The sequence below is a fragment of the Patagioenas fasciata genome, chromosome W (genome assembly GCF_037038585.1).
Source record: "Patagioenas fasciata isolate bPatFas1 chromosome W, bPatFas1.hap1, whole genome shotgun sequence".
Lineage (NCBI taxonomy): Eukaryota > Metazoa > Chordata > Aves > Columbiformes > Columbidae > Patagioenas > Patagioenas fasciata.
The window spans coordinates 62,942,175-62,959,318 of NC_092559.1; the positions used below are offsets into that span (position 1 = coordinate 62,942,175).

At 42.3% G+C, this 17,144-nt stretch overlaps 2 pseudogenes; both read right to left on the reverse strand.

Annotated features, from left to right (window-relative positions):
- Positions 1–15,092: 15,092 nt before the first annotated feature.
- Positions 15,093–16,058, reverse strand: LOC139826334 (endogenous retrovirus group V member 1 Env polyprotein-like; annotated as a pseudogene).
- Positions 16,059–16,159: 101 nt separating this feature from the next.
- Positions 16,160–17,144, reverse strand: part of LOC136114562 (uncharacterized) — a 37,544-nt pseudogene continuing 36,559 nt past the window's right edge.

A 17,144-nucleotide genomic window follows, 5' to 3' on the forward strand; every position in this document is an offset into this window, starting at 1 on the left:
TCAAGGAGATTTGATTCTGGGTGAGAATACTCATTTTCAAACTGTATGAGGGAAATTGCTGCATGACACTAACAGTGTTCCATAAGTGTCTTTCAGGTGGATACAGTGGTGGTGATGAACCCTGAGCTAACCTCATCGAGTGGTGTCCAGTAACTTGCCTGAGACTGACATCTCTGACTTACAATTCCTGGACATGAACTGCATCAGACTGCACATCATCTCTCCTGCCTAGAGAGAGACTGCTGTGATAGAGAGACTTGCACTCATGAACTAGTGATATACATATTTGTGTGTGTGTGTATATACATATGAAGACAGGCAAAAAACAGTAGTGATTTGGGTATGACTCAAATGGTATGGAATAAGGGGTGTAATGTCCTGGTTTTGTTAAAGGGAAGATAAGGGGATAACAGAGAGTGTCTGCCACGGTTTATTGTTAAACCTTGACAGTGTCATTGGCAAACTTTATCAGGGTACACTTGATCCCATCATCCAGATCATTTATGAAGACGTTAAACAGTTTTGGACCCAATATCAGTCCCTGGGGGACCCCACTTGTGACAGGTTGACAGTTAGAAAAGGAGCTATTTACTACAGCCCTCTGGGTGAGGTCTGACAGCCAGTTCCCCATGCACTGCACAGACCACTTGTCTAGACTGAAATGCACCAAATAAATCTAGGTAAGTACTATGCAATACAAAACGGTGTAAAGCTCAGATCTGCCATTGTTGTTTCTGTTGCCGGAGTCTAGGATGGCAATTTTTGGAGTTGACTGTCACATTGTCACATCAGTTTCACCTATAACATCCTACAGTTCTCAAAGATATCTCTTTGTAGCCACCACCATTTTTTTTTCAGTGTGAGCATGTGTCACTCAATTCTTTGCTGCTCTGGGAATTACTTATAGCTGGAGAGCATTACACTACTCTCTGAAATATGCATGAACTTTACTGTCGAGAGAAGATTTGGCAATTAAAAAAAAATGGATTTACTTTTTACTACCTAATGTTGCATTGCTCTCTTTAGAATTAAATACACATCCCCATCCAGTTCAAGTAAACACTCATACAATGGTATCTTAATATCACATCTCCCAGTCTTTTAGATTTACAAGTTGTTCTGGTTTTTTTGGCAGGAAAAGAGGAGATACATTGTGGTTGTTTTTTTACTGTTGGTACTGCATTGATAGGAATAATGTCTATTAATCTGCCACTCAAAAAGATGTTGAAAGATTAATGATAAACTTTTGTTTACTGTGCTATAAATCACCATGTTCAAAAATCCAGCTTGTTACATAACTGTGTTATGCAACTATGGGGTCTGGGGTTTTTTTGGAGGTTTGGGGGTTTGGTATTGTTTGATGTGTTTTCTTTGGTGGTGTCTTTTTTTTTATTTTTGTTTTTATATTGTTGTTTTTTAAGAAAAAAAAACAAATTTTCAGCAGGATTGATTTTGATTTGTTTGAACACTAGGACATGACAATAGTAGTGCATTTCTCTTGAGATGCATTTTTAAGTTACTCCAAAATCAACCTGACACATTATCTGTGCAGAAAAACATTTTGTCACAAAATTAGTCTAGCATGTTAATACAGTCTAAAGGTAGAGGATATATTTCTGTCTCCATGAAGATCATAACCCTCCAAGAGTGCAGACATCCAGATTTTGTCCTTGCAGATAACTAAGTCAGCAGACTGAAATATTACTTATCCTGACAATGCAACTTAGTAGAAAGGGAAAACAAACAAACAAACGAACCAAACAAACAAAAATCCCCAAACAAATTAAAAAAAAAAAAAAGAAAAAAAAAGAAAAGAGCTCTTGAAAGTAGATTTCAGTGTGCATTCACTGCAAGAAACAGACGCCTGAAAGACTAGCTGAAGTCATCAGGAACCTCTTGGGTATGAGCATAGATGGCCCGTTATGACTGAAATTTTTATTATCCAGCTACAGCTGTTGTGGTTTAACCTGAGCTAGCAATATAACCACAATAGCCGCTCGCTCACACCCTCCCCACCCCCCAAATAGGGGAGAGAATCAAAAGGGAAGGGAGAAACTTGGATTGAGAGAAACACAGTTTAATAAAATAACAAAATACTAATATACTACTAGTAAATATATATATATATAACAGAAATAGAATATAAAATAAAAGATACTCAAGGCAATTCCTCATGAACTCTGTCCACACAGAGGAGCCAATCCCAGGAAGCAGCACCCTGGTCCCAAACAGCTGATCCCAGAGAGAGAAAAGAGAAAAAGGCAGAAAAGGCCCAGAGGCCTCTGCAAAACAGCAGGATGGAAAAAAGGCGGAACTAAACATCCCAAACAGAACTCCCTTGAACAGGTCTCTGAGAGCAAAGAGAAGAGCCAGAGAGAGAGAGAGACCAGAAGATCCCGACTCTCCTTAAATATGAAGCATGACGCTAATGGGATGGAATACTCTTACTGATCAGTCTGGATGTGAGTCAAGGTCTGCCTCATCTATGCCCCCCTTCCTCCATGCCTCACACCTGTGGGCAGAGTGCTCAGAATGTCCTTGGCTCTCAGATCAGAGCAATTAAAAACATTAACTCTGTGCTGGGGTGTTATCTCTTGTTCTCAAACTAAGTCCAAATCACGAGCATGCTAGCTATTAAAAATAAAGGTTTCTAACTGCATGAAGAAAATTAACTCATTTTCAGTCAAACCAGCACAATTACTTAACCTGGGCAGCTGAGTCCCACCTGTAAAAGCGTGAAACCGTATCTTCAGCTGATATTTACCTTGATTTCAAGTTTAACTTGATGTAGTTCAGCCCAATAGACATAGGCTGATGCAATTGAGGGAAGGGCAGAGATTCAATATTCTGCACAAAATTATCACCTTAGGGAAAAGACTGAAAAGAGAGGAATAAGCCAGAAACTCCAGATAAAAGGAGCAGCTGCAGAAACCACAGGCCTCTCTGCTTCAGGTCTTGTCTTTTCATATTTTGGCTTCTCAGTCAAGTCTGATGTTCAAGCACCTTCAGGATTAGGCAAAGTCTTTTGTTTAGGCAAATGCCAGTTGCTTTACCAGAGATAACTGTGTCTCTTCAGGATCATTCAGAACTTTCCCAGTTCACAGTGTGCTATGGAGCATGCCACACAAACACTCAGAATGGCTGCAATAGCTTGGGAGGTCACAGTACTTACGTAGTGTCATGGTGACACACCAGTAGGACTTCTGGTATCAGAATTAACATGCCTGTATGTGCTACACAATAACAAGCAGCTCTACCACTCACCTCACTGTACAGTTATGCCTTATGCTTTCATTATCTTTTCCGCAGTCCATTTAAATTTATATTTATTAAACTTCACTTAGGAAAGAAAAATACTGTTCTCAAATTTCTCAGATAGCTTGAAAGACAGAAATTGGAGATCATAACCAATAACTGTTAAAAAAAAAAATCCAACCACCTTTCTTTTTGCTAGCTGTATGGGGATATAGCGGAAGATTTGGCGAGGAGGTTAGTTAAATGTAAATACGCTCAAGTGACTTGCACCTGTCTGTAGAAAAAGCACACACATCACACTAATTGTTTTACTGACTTTGTGTGCTTGATGAGTAGAACCTCTGTGTTAGATAACATAGGCCCCTGAGAAACTCTAGGCATTTTATCACTATGTCTGAGAGCGGGAGGCTGCGCCTGCCTGAAGCCTTGAAATACAGGCGAGCTCAGCAGGCCCGGTGATCTTCCAGCAGGGCTGAACTTACCAGCGCCTGCATACCCGCTGGTGTCACCTCTGCCTGGGAGCTTAGGTGCTACTTCAGAGATCCCCCAGTAGAGAGGTAACTAAAATAAAACTTGTTCTTTGCAATGCATTTGTGGCCTCTGGCTCTTCTTGCGACGTGCCTGTGTATGTGTACACACTAGCATCCAGTACTTGCAAGCTCAGAGAGGATCACTCCAAATTCCACATTCTCTGACATCACACTTTAGCACCCCTTGGCATTTGAACAGTGTCTGACACAAAGTACACCCTTCACTGGCCCATCCCACAACTCTAATGGCTTTCAGTAAAACAAGTAGTTCAAGTAACATACACAAGTATGTTTCAGTTTCTTCACTGCACAGGCTTCTGGAAAGTGCAACCTGTATAATCCCTCTATTTGTCCATCTTTCTGTTCCACTCCTTTATAGTTTCTTGAATTTTGTCCAGCTTCTACCTCTCTGTCAAATATAGTTGAAGTTTCAGAAATTAACAGCTCCAAGAAATGTTGCAAGAATTCATGTTTGGACAGAAGACTGATTAAGTCACCTTTCAAGGGGGATGAATTAAAGCCACCTTTCCCTTATCAAGTCTGAGAAGCTTCACCCAATTGGCCAATAAGTGCAAAAGTACCAGCCTGCTGATCTGGACATTCCCATCTTCCATTCAACAGTAATGTACACCAGTACTCCTTCACACCAACGTGAGGAGAACTGGCAAGGCACTGGGGTCAGGGAAAGGCACTGCAGAGGGCAACGTCAAGGTCATGGGAAGAAGCTGAGATGCTGCAGAAAGAGGGTGCTGTGGTTTAACTCCAGCTAGCAATAAAAACCACAATAGCCACTCACCCCTCACCACCCCCCACCCCCCCGCCTAGGTAGGAGAGAGAACTGAAAGGGAAGGGAGAAACTCACGGCTTGAGATAAAAACAGTTTAATAAAATAACAAAATAATACTAATAAAATACTAATACTACTAAAATATATAAAATAAAAATACAATATAAGTGACACTCAATGCAATTCATCACAAACTCCATCTGAGCCAAGCAGCCAGTCTCAGGAAGAAAGCACCCTGGCCCTGAACAGCTGATTCTGAGAAGAGAGAAAAAAAAAAAGACCAAAAAGGCAGAAAGGATAGCCAGGGTGAGACCAAAGATGACCTCTACTCCCACCAGAACATATTTTTTCCCACCTGATAGTCGCAATGGACCAATATAATCGATCTGCCAATTGTGCCACAGTGTTTTCTCATCCTGAGTGTGCAGAGGAGGCACCTTACTTGGATGGTCTGGGCTAAGTCGTAGATGACATTGCAAACAGGCTCTACTTGCTCACAAAGCTTGACAGATACAAGCCATCCCTGACAATGCCTTCTTGATATAAGTCAGCCCAACCAGTGTGGCCTCAACGTGTAACCATTCAAGAAGGTATTCCCATTTTTGTTAGTTGTTTATGATGTCAACCTTTTGCAACTGTGTAAGTCTGTCCACCTGTTGGTTGAACTGAGCAGCAATTGAATTTGAATGATCATGCCCTTTTACCCAACCAATGTGTAACACTCTCTGTTGTCCTATTTCCAATAGTTGCTTCCAGCTATCATTTTGCCAGACTGGGACTCTGTTCACCTGCTAGTCATTGTCTGCCCAATAGCCTATCCATTTGGTGGCCCCCTTAAAAACAGCATAGGAGTCAGTGTAGATATGACTAGCACCTTGTTGTGTGGCTAGTAGAACTGCTTTGAGTTGCCCTGTTTGGGCACTCCTCTCTCTGGTCTCGATTATTTTTCCCCTGTTTCTACCTTTAATGCTGCAGTTTTATATTTCCACTTATTGTTCTCCCTATGGGATGAAGCATTGGTGAACCACACTGCTGTAAGATCACTTTTCTCCTTCAGAGGTGGTGCTTCCTCGATTGGAGAGGGTTTGCTTGGTGTAGGCTGGAACAACAGGGTAGTATCTATGTCTTTTTGCAGTTTAGATATTTTAATATTACCCCCGAAGACTGGCGTGATTGCATTAATATCTTCCAGTTATGCGTACCACTTGCAAACTGGGAGTTTCTGAGCAAGGCCAGCAGGTGGCGCTGTACACTTATGGGCTACGTCCAGGAGGCAGAAAGGTCCTCTGATAATTATACTGTTTTCTACACATCTGTTCTGCTTGTAGCGCTTGCACTAGAGATAATAAACCTTTCTCAGCATCCAAATATCTTATTTCAGTATCATTGAAAGAGTGGGAGCTGACTTTCTGGCCCTTCTGGTCCCTATTACATTCTACATGGTCCATCAGATGTATAGGGCCGAGTTGCTGTAACAGTCTCAGTTCCCTTATTAACAGTTCCAATGTGTCTGTGTGCCACTCAGTCCAGTCCCATGACTTTCCCTTTTTAAGAAGATTATATAAAGGACGAGCAATAAGGGAGAAGACAGGTATCTGCTTGCACCAATAGCTGAGGGCTCACAGAACTTGTTGCAAATCCTTTATGTTAGATGGGTTTTGCCTCTGTTCTATCTTTTCCAGAATGTTCGAGGGAACAGACACAGATCCTTTAATGCACCAGATTCACAGAAACTTAATCTCCTGGGCAGGCCCCTGACATTTTGATTCTGGAACTTCCAGTCTCAATTCAGTTAAGTTTCTTTAAATGCTTTCCATGTCATCTTTTACACTTTCCTGACTCTCTCCCCCTATCAGGATAGCATGAAATACTTATTGTGTCAGTTGCACACCACCCCCCCCCACCCGGAGAACTGCTGTGGCAGTTGTACATCCCCCTCTCCTTCAGTGGGGCAGTTAATGGCTCTTTTGTGGGACCCGGAGTCGGTTGGACAGGGTCGTTAGCAGAGGAGGAGGGGCCCAGAGAAGCCAAGAAGCTTCTGGAATGCCCACAGCCAGATCTGATCAGACTGTAAAACTGGGTTCCCGCCAAAGATTCCCTTTGTGTGGTCTTCTTGGAGCAGTGGGTCTGTGCCGGAGCACTCCCCTTAGGTGGGAATGCCATCTAAGGAAACTTCCCGGGATTGGAAGCGCCTCACCTCCTCGTTTGGGTCAGTGATAACCTACTGTAGTCCTTGCTGACCAGGCAAGTGTAGTCCTTGCCGAATCAGGCGAGTGTAGTATCCTGGAGTCAGAGGGCTATGGCTTTGTTTCTTGTGAGTGTGTGCATGCACGCTGTGGATCATCATTATTCTCATTTACCACACCCCAATAATGTCCTCAACTGATATCCGAACCTTTATCTTATGTTATCGGAGTGCTAACTAATTGTATAAACCCTGTTTTGGTCGGTTCATTGGCTGTACCTTTCCAGCCAGAATTAAGTCTGGTTTAGAACTTGTTTTGCCCCCTAAAACTGACTTTGGGGTCCCTCCGTGACACTGATAAACTGTACAATCAGGTGAAATAGGAATTTTTGCTAAGACTCTAAACAAAACATTATGAGCTATGCTTGTCTGTGTTTATATCCTTGTGGAAGCCAATAAAAAGTATACTGGATTCCCCTCCACATGAAAGCAAACTGTTCTTTATCCTGCTCTCAGAGAGGAATAATGAAAAACATGTCTTTAATGTCTAAAGCAACCATCCATTTATGTGCTGCTCCCTGGATTAATGTTGCTATCTCAGCAACTGCAGGAACTGCAGCAGTTAGAGGTGTAGTGTTAGCATTTAATTGCTGGTAAACTACTGTGAAATGCCACTGCTGGGTCTTTTTTTTACTGGCTAAACTGGTGAATTATAGGGTGAATGAATCCTTTTAATAATGCCTCTGTTTTCTAATTCTGTCACAGAATCACAGAATCTTAGGGATTGGAAGGGACCTCAAAAGATCATCTAGTCCAATCCCCCTGCCAGAGCAGGAACACCTAGATGATGTTACACAGGAAGGCATCCAGGTGGGTTTTGAAAATCTCCAGAGAAGGAGACTCCACAACCTCCCTGGAACGCCTGTTCCAGTGTTCTGTTACCGTCAGTGAGAAGTTTCCTCTCATATTTAAGTGGAACCTCCTGTGTTCTAGTTTTTATCCGTTGCCCCTTGTCCTATCATTGGTTGTCACCGAGAAGAGCCTGGGTCCATCCTTGTGACACTCACCCTTTACATATTTATAAACATTAATGAGGTCACCCCTTAGTCTCCTCTTCTCCAAGCTAAAGAGATCAAACTCCCTCAACCTTTCCTCATAAGGGAGATGCTCCACTCCCTTAATCATCTTTGTGGCTCTGCCTGGACTGTCCCCAACAGTTCCCTGTCCTTCTTGAACTGAGGGGCCCAGAACTGGACACAATATTCCAGATGTGGTCTCACCAGGGCAGAGTAGAGGGGGAAGAGAACCTCTCTCAACCTACTAACCACACACCTTCTAATACACTTCTGTCTCCACCCTGTCAATCCCTGTGAGTGCTACTGTGGGCAAGGGATACTGATGGACACTAGTGATTTTAGAAGCCAGTGAGGGAATAGCTGTTTCAGTTTCACTATGTCCAGCTCCCGTTCATTCACTGCAAAACTCCACACAATTCCATCAGGAAATCTCCATATGCTGGGTATAATAAATCAAAGCCTAAAATATTGGTGTTAGTCACACCAATTGACATTTAAGCTCAAGGTAATCGCTATTCCCCTGGCAACCAGATCGTTATCTTTGCTGTGGGGAGCTAGCATCAGGGATTTCCTAAACTCATCTTGTTCATATAAAGCTCTCTTTCTGGAGGAGACCATTATCAGCAGCAGTCTGGGACACTGGTAACAGGTGAGAGGGTCTAACAAGCAAGGAGTCACAACGTTACTCGGTTAGTGATACATGGTTAGTGAGATAAAGAAAATAACTTTAGTCTTTGCATTTTGTGGTTGTTCCTGCAACCTGTCTGTGTCAGCTCAAACAGTAAGACAAACAGCAAACAAACCTAATTTTCCATTGGGTAATCTCATAGACATGTTTGCACACCAAGTACTTAAAAGCACACCATGTTCCATAAAGACCACAGCTTGGTTTTTTGCTGGCAAGGTGTTTTCTATCCAGGCTATGTTATAAAAGCAACCAATTCAACAATAAAAAAGCTCAACAGTGCAGTCCAAATTGACGAACAATTTTCATTAATCTGAGCTATTTAAGCTTAAGAATTTTTTTTCATTTTAAATTTCTTGGACTGCTGAGCAGGAGACAAATAAAAAAATTAAACATATTAATGCTCCTTTCCAGTTCTATGAAATCTCTGTCAGGGCCAAAGGTTTGAGTGAATATATTATATGAAGAAACAGCTTTCATCTTTGTACAGAGGCTCTGTTGTGCTTCAGAAAAAGTTTTAGAGTCATCTAAATTTTTACTTCTTACCCATGAGTAAACAGTTTCAAACAGCTTGTTGTGAATCTAGTAATCATACTGAGTCAGGCCAAAACCACTGTTGGCTCATGTTCAACTTGCCATCGACCAGAACCTCCAGGTCCTTCTCCGTGGAGCTGCTCTCCAGCCTCTCATTCCCTAGTCTGTATGTACGCCCAGGGTTGCTGCGTCCCGGATGCAGAATCCAGCACTTGTCTTTGCTGTGTCAGCAGCTCCATTATTAGACTTTATTTTCAGAGGTTCATCACTCAGCTGAACAAGTGCTAATACACAGCATAGAAAATCTGCGCCGTGTCTCTTTGTTTGACTGGGAATTTTAAAGGTAATTAGGGAGGAAAAAGCCCATTGTGTTATATTTAGTGACTGTTTTATTTTCTTGATGTTGGTGCCATGCCCAGGAGAGGAGGTTGGAAGGTGGAAAAATGGAGTTCCCCTCATTTCTTCCATGTTCCTATTGAGGTCTTTCAGTGGCAGTTTGCCAATGAGAAATGCATCATGGAATAATAAGTTAACACTTCAGTATGGATTTGACTCACTTGTTTTCACTTAGCTTACACTCAACTGACCACCTGTATTCCTGTCAGCCTCCTGAGGCAGATAAAATATTTGTCATAAAATTAAATATTGATTGTGTTCTGAATGTACTGTGTTTGAGATCTGCACTGGGTTAGCTGAACTTATCCAAAAAGCTGACTTCCTCTGGGGCCTCAGAGGTACAGGGCTACTCAGGACAGCCTCCAGCAGTATAGACAGAGACAAAGAAGGCATTCAGTAACTCTGCCTTCTCTGTATCTTCTGTCACCAGGGCATCCAACCCATTCATCTGTGGGTCTAGATTGCCTCTGGTGTTAGTTTTATCTGCCATGTATTTGAAGAAGCTCTTTCTATTGTCCTTGACCCCTCTTGCAAGATTTAATTCTAAGGAGGCCTTAGCTTTCCTCCTTGTCTCCCTACATCCTCTGACAACAGCCTTATATTCTTCCCAAGTTTCCAGCCCCTCCTTCCATGATCTGTAAACTCTTCTCTTCACTTGAGCTTGCCCAGCAGTTCCCCGTGTAAGCACGAAGGTCTCCTGGCTCCCTTCCTTGACTTCCTACATGTCAGGATGCTCTGATCTTGAGCTTGGTAGAAACAGTCCCTGAATGCTAACCAACTATCTTGGGTCCCTTTCCTTCAAGTATCCTTGCCCATGGGATTTCCCCTAGCAATTGCTTGAAAAGGCCAAAGTTTGCCCTGCTGAAGTCCAGGGTTGCAATTCTGCTTGATATTCTGTTCCTGCCACAGGAGATTCTGAACTCCACCATTTCATGGTCACTGCAACCAAGGCGGTCCTCAACCTTTACTGCTTCAACCAAACCGTCCTTGTTAGTGAGGATGAGATCCACAAGATCTCCATGGTGTTCATTTGTGCATTTACATGCATCTACTGACTGTCTAGCATTCACAGTACACACACTTTTTGGAGACAGGGACTGCCTTTACATCCTTTTCTTGTACATCATCAAACACAGTGAGATCCTGTGTGGGGGACTACGGTGGGTCCGTGGATTCCCTGATGGATGGCATGGGAACAGAAATTAGCCTTGAAGATATGAAGGCCTACCCATGAGAAAGATGGGAGTAAAGGAGTATCTGGAGATGTTAAGGATGCACCCGTGAGAGAGAAGGGAGTAGAAGAGTAACACTGATTATAGCAAAATTAGCCAACGAGATGTTACTGCTGTAACCTGTAACCAATAACGAAGAGACACATGAATTGGTAAAACTGTATAAAAATGCACTTGTGGCAATAAATGGCATCTACTACTTTCATCCTGGAAGAACTTGGTCTATGTCGTTTGTCTGTCTCAACCATGACAATCCTGATCTCTTGCTCATCCAAGTAGTTTAGTTAACAATCCAGTAAAGTCTTTCCAGACATTCATTTTTCAAACATATGAATGCCTGAATTTAGAAAGACAGGTTTTACCATCATACACTCTACTTGAAATCTGTGGATTTTGTGTCCTTTGAGTAAATCACTTATGGAGAATAAAGGCCATTCAGTGAGAATGGGGAGGGAGCCCTTTTTCCAACTGTTGAAAAGAAGTTTTGATTCAAAACTTTCTGTAAAGCATATGGTGAACCCCACCATATGCCCAGAGGTAAATGCATGCTACCCTTGACAAAATGATGTGGCTTTTTTATTTCCTGTTATCATTTTCTGTATTTCTAAATCCCAAGGAATGGACTGCAGGTACATTCCAAAGGGGATATTGAATATTTTATTGACAGGCAAGTATTAAAGAACTGGTTCCCATAGTCATTATCTGTAAAAGTCTTCCCCTCAGAACTAACACGAGGGGGGAGCATGTCTCTTCTTACAACATTCCTGCTGAGAACAATGCTGGGGAAACCCACTGCTTCCAGGGAGGTTCATAAATCTCTCTGTTGATCCCTGACAGTTTTGCTTGCCTTGAAGAAGGAAAAAATACATATGCTTGATATGAGCACACATGCTTGAGATAAACATTCCTGACTCATTAATGGGCCTTTAGAAAGGTGACAGCTGCACTGTCTAAAAATAGCTCAGCTACCCATGAGAAAAAAGTTACCTTCCAAACTCTGAGTAAGCTGGAGAAGCTATTGCCCAATGTGCATCTAACATCTAGTCTGAGAGTGAGCACTCTCACACCTCAGAGATTTGTAAAGGACGTCTCTGAAGAGGAAGCATTTTAAAGTGAAATCATCAGGGTAAATGCTCATATGTGTTACTGGGATAGCCATTGGTACACAGTTCTCTTTTAAATTTTTCATCTTCGAGTCTTTGTGTGGCACATCACATCTGCACTGAATTTTGCATTTTACAGGATCATGATGGTGTTCTGCAGAGCACCTGTCATAAAGTAAGTCCCATTTGGACTAGTTAATGCTGCCTGATTGACAACAACAGCTCACTCTCCCTCCACTCATGCCAATTCAATGACCCTCTTCAATTATTCTGCCATGGTTCTCTGTGTATACGCAAGACCTATACATAACTTCCTGACACAGTTGGTGAATAAGCCAACTAGGGAAGGCACCGTGCTGGACCTGTTGTTTGCAGAGAAGGACTTGCAGGTGTTGTGATGGCTGGAGGCCATCTTGGGCACAGCACTCATGAAATTATAGAGTTTCTGATTCTTGGAGAAGGAGAGTGGTTAGCACAACTGCCACCTTGGAGTTCAGGAGGGTAGGTTTTGGCCTGTTTAGGAGACTGGTTGACAGAGTCCCTTGGGAGGCAGTCCTGAAGAGCAAAGGAGTCCAGGAAGGCTGGATATTCTTCAAGAAGGAAATCTTAAAGCTTCAGTGGCAGGCCGTGCCCGTGTGCCAAAAGATGAGCCGGCAGGGGAGATGACTGGCCTGACTGAACAGAGAGCTTTGGTTAGAACTCAGATAAAAAAAAAAAAAAAAAAAAAAAAGTTTATGATCTTTGGAAGAAGGGGCAGGCAACTCAGGAGGACTATAAAGATGTTGTGAAGTTATGAAGGGAGAAAATTAGAAGGGCCACAGAAACTAGAACTTAATCTGGTTACTGCCATAAAAGACAATAAAAAATGTTTCTATAAATACATTGACAACATGAGGAAGGCAAAGGAAAATCTCCATCCTCTACTGGATTGTCCTGGTGTCTTGGTTTTGTTAAAAACAAGACCAGTTTCTCTTTTAGTGAATTTTTCTTTCAACTAAATTCTTCTCAGTAACTGCACTTTTCTGAAGTTGGATACAAGTTTTTGGTAGACATAGCAATGGAACGCAAGGTTGCTGATAAGGATGCATGTCCCGTAAGTGAAAGGGGCAAGGAGAAGCGAACTGAACAGGTGACTAAAACTGACCAACTAAGTATTCCATCCCATCCACATCGCAAATCACAAAAAAATGGGTGATCATGAGGATCTCTCCCATCTTCAACTATGGCCGACATCTGGGAAGGACCCTTCCTGCCATCCCTGCAAATCTGAGGCCTAGTGACAGACCCTGCATCCTTGAATCTAGTTCCAGTTTGCTGCAGAGTCCAACCCAGGACTTCCAGGTGCCTGCCCTGCAGTTAGTGGAGCAGTGCTGAGTTTTGCAGGGGAATTCGAGATTAGTTTTGCATATTTTGTATTATTTTCTCTATTTTATTAGTAGCATTAGTAAAACATTTTAAACTTTTTTCCAACTCTCTCTCTGTCTTTCTTTGCCCTCCTATCACCTGTACCTGGGAGGGGGGGGAGGGGGCACAGGAGGGCTAGGGAGGGAGAGGGGGTTAACAAAGCATCTGTCGTGGTTTATTGTTGCCCTGAAATCAAACCTTGACACCTGGTTTCAGCTGGGATACAGTTAATTTTCTTCATAGAAGCTGGTGTGGTGCTGTGTTTTGGATTTGGAATGAGAATAATGTTGATAATACATTGATGTTTTGGTTGTTGCTAGGTAGTCAAGGACTTTTCAGCTTCTCATGCTGTCCAGGTGCATAAGAAGCTGGGAGGGGGCAACAGCCAGGATAGCTGACCCAAACTGGCCAAAGGAATATTTGATACCGTATAACATCATGCTCAGCACAAAAACTGGGGGAGGAAGAAGGAAGAGAGGGACATTCAGATTTATGGGGTTTATCTTCCCAAGTAACTTTTATGCATATGGAGCCCTGCTTTCCTGGAAATGGCTGAACAGTTGCCTGCTGATGGGAAGTAGTGAATGAATTTCTTGTTTTGCTTTCCTTGCATGCGTGGCTTTTGCTGTCTTTATCTAAAACCACAAGTTTTCTCACTTTTACTCTTCTGATTCTCTCCCCCATCCCACTGGGGGGGGAGTGAGCGAATGGCTGCGCGGTACTTAGTTGCCGGCTGGAATTAAACAATGACAATACATTAACAACAAAAGGAGGGCTAAGGAGAATCTCCATCCATGATTGGATACAGGGGGAAACATAGTGACAAAGCATAAGGAAAAAGCTGAGGTACTTAATGCCTTCTTTGCCTCAGTCTTTAATAGTAAGACTCATTGTTTTGGAGTACCCAGTTCCATGAGCTGGAAGAAAGAGGCAGTGAGCAGAACGAAGTCCAAATAATCCAAGGGAAAATGGTTAGCAACCTGCTACACCACGTAGACACACTCAGGTCTATGAAGTCAGATGAGATCCACCCAAGGGTTCTGAGGGACCTGGTGAAAGTGCTCACCAAGCCACATTAAATAATTTATCAGCAGTCCTGGCTAAACAGGGAGGTCCCAGTTGACTGGAAGTTAGAAAATGTGACACCCATCTACAAGAAGGGCTGGAAAGAGGATCCAGGAAACTACAGGTCTGTCAGTCTGACCTCAGTGCCAGGGAAGGTTATACAGCAGATCATCCTGAGCGTCATTATGTGGCATGACAGTAAGTATTTATTTACGACGCTGGACACACGGGGAATTATTTCATCTAATATGTGTGTAAAATTACAGTAGCTGTGAACTTGGTTAAATGCAGTAAAGTGTTGCATATTCATGAAAGATTTAGGAACGCCTATACATATTCATAACCTGTCCCCGAGAAGGCGGTTCTTATTATAATGAGTTCCGGGAGACCATTTCCATAGTCTCCACCTCCGGCTCCTCCTGGTTGCAGCTGCGCAGTGATTGTGAACCCGGGTCCTCTTTCTCTGTACACGGTCACCTTTGGTCCAGTGTGATGAGCTGGTTAGGTCTCAGACTGCTGAGTTGGTTAAAACTGGCATATCTCCTGTCCTGCGCCCAAGTTTCTGTAATCTAGTTCACTCAAGGATGCATCAAGGATGCACCCAAGGATTATTATTTTTGCAAGGCGTCAGTGAAGTCCTGGTTTTCGTACAATAAGTTACACAGAGCTAAGCAAGGCTAGGCAATAGTGATGTGGATTAAAGGGTTAGCTCTCTAAGTGTCTTTAGTGGGGTAGGGTTAGTTCTTCAAGTGTCAAGCATTAGTTATTAAGTGTTAATTAGTTAATTGTCAATTCCCTGTATCATTTCCCCCTTTTCTAAGAAGTTAGTAAATTTTTTTACTAATATGATTCTTTACCTAATGTCTTTACAAAGTACCTGTTAGATTCTAGCTCCTGTCTTAGTTGATGTTTCTTCCAGTTGCTATAAGTATTCCTGGTACTCTGGCAACACCACAGGGAACACCTTATCATCATACAGACCAGTATCCCTAAAGCTAATATTCCCACTAAAGCTAGAAACAAGGATTGTAACCAGGTCAAGCTGGGAAGCCAGGAAGTAAGACCTTCCCATAAATTAGAGAATTCCCATGTTGGATTGTCTTTAGTAACTAGATGGAGGATTTGAGATTGTTCCCATATCTTTTGAATATCTGTTTCTACCTGTTTCTCCTGATTAATATATGAGCAATAGCTTTGGTTTATCACCACACAAACCCCTCCTTCTTTTGCAGTCAAGAGGTCTAAAACCATGCGATTTTGTAGGACTACCTTGCTTAGTGATGATATCTCTTCTTGGAGCCCATGAAGGGCATCCATAGTGGTATTTTCAATTTTCTCGATTCTGGCCAATATATTTACTATGGATTTTTCTAGTTCACTAACTCCTAGTTGAGGAATAAACCATCAAGTAAAACTATGAAATTGCGAGGGCCTCTTTACAAGAGGGTTACTCGGCACTGAACGCGTTTTTCTCCATAATGTTCTGACAATACCTGGGGGTGGGTATTGATGGTTAAACACCTTTTCTTGAGGTACTGCGTATCCACCTGTACAATGGCCTTGCCAATTTTCAGGTAGGCTTTTCCTGGCTCGTCTATCTCCGCAAAGCCACCAGCACCCAGGAGCTAGATTACAATTTGTTGCTATGTTGGAAGAGAAGCTAGAGTTCTCAATGTTTTGTATGCTGTAATTAAACCCCAGTTCTTTCAGCTTAGTTATATCAAAGATTCCAACACCTTGTGACTGACTACATTCACTGTCATTTGGAAGTTTTTCCCAACTGGTGGTTTTATCTATGGAGTTCATACATCTAGAATAAATTCTAATTTCAGTCTGATACCAAGGTACAAATTTGAAATGTCTTCCAATTGTTTTACTCAGGTCCTGCCCATAAAGGCAGGTTTGCTTTAGATTTGCATCCAACTTTCCCCCTTCTCTACTCCAGTCTGGATGGGGTACTCCGAATAGTGGAAATTCCATTCCTCTTGGGAGGATCGTGCATATCCAACAGTCTGAAAGGTTCAAATTGTTCCCAATCATTTGGGTGAGCTTTACATGCCAATTTTTTGTATGCCAACTGTGTCCTAAAGCTATGATTGTGAAAAATACAACTTTTCAGGCTGCACCTGGGTTACCCTCCATGGTGTTTTCCAGGCTTTCTTCACTCTAGAATGATGAATCCAGGCGTTCTGTTCTTTAATCTTGATAGCAGTGAATGACATCAGGAGGACTTGAAATGGACCTTCCCATTGTGGTTCCAAAGTCTTTTCTGCAAGAGACTTCACATACACATAATCTTCTGGTTGGATGTTATATACTGGTCTATCCAAATCCCTACTCCGAGTTCCAAACACATTTTTCCCAATTTTGTTAAGTTGTTTACCCAGTGCCACCATGTAAGAAGTCATAATCTCATCCTCCACTTGTGCAGACATCCCCTTCTGTACACTATAGGGTCTCCCATACAGGATTTCAAAAGGATTTAGCCTTTCCTTTGCCCTTGGCCTTGTTCATATGCAAGAGGGTCAAAGGTAAAGATTGAGCTCGAAGTCCAAACCTTGGTATTATTTCTTGTACTAATGTTTTAGTTACCTCACGAGCTTTTGCTGTTCTGATAGGGAGTGCTTCTGGCCAACCTGAAAAGGTATCAGTTAGTACCAAACAATATCAGACCCCCCCTTTTCTTGGGAGTTCCAAAAAATCAATTTGCCATTCTTGCCCAGGTCTGTTTCCTTTCCCAATTTGACCCATTTCTGGCTTAGGTATACTCTTAGGATTAGTCTGGAGGCAAAGATCGCATTGCTGTGTCACCTATCTTACAGTAGTATACAAATTTGCTGGTACTATTTTTGATCAAATGTTTATATAATGCTTCTGCTACTAAAGGCCAAA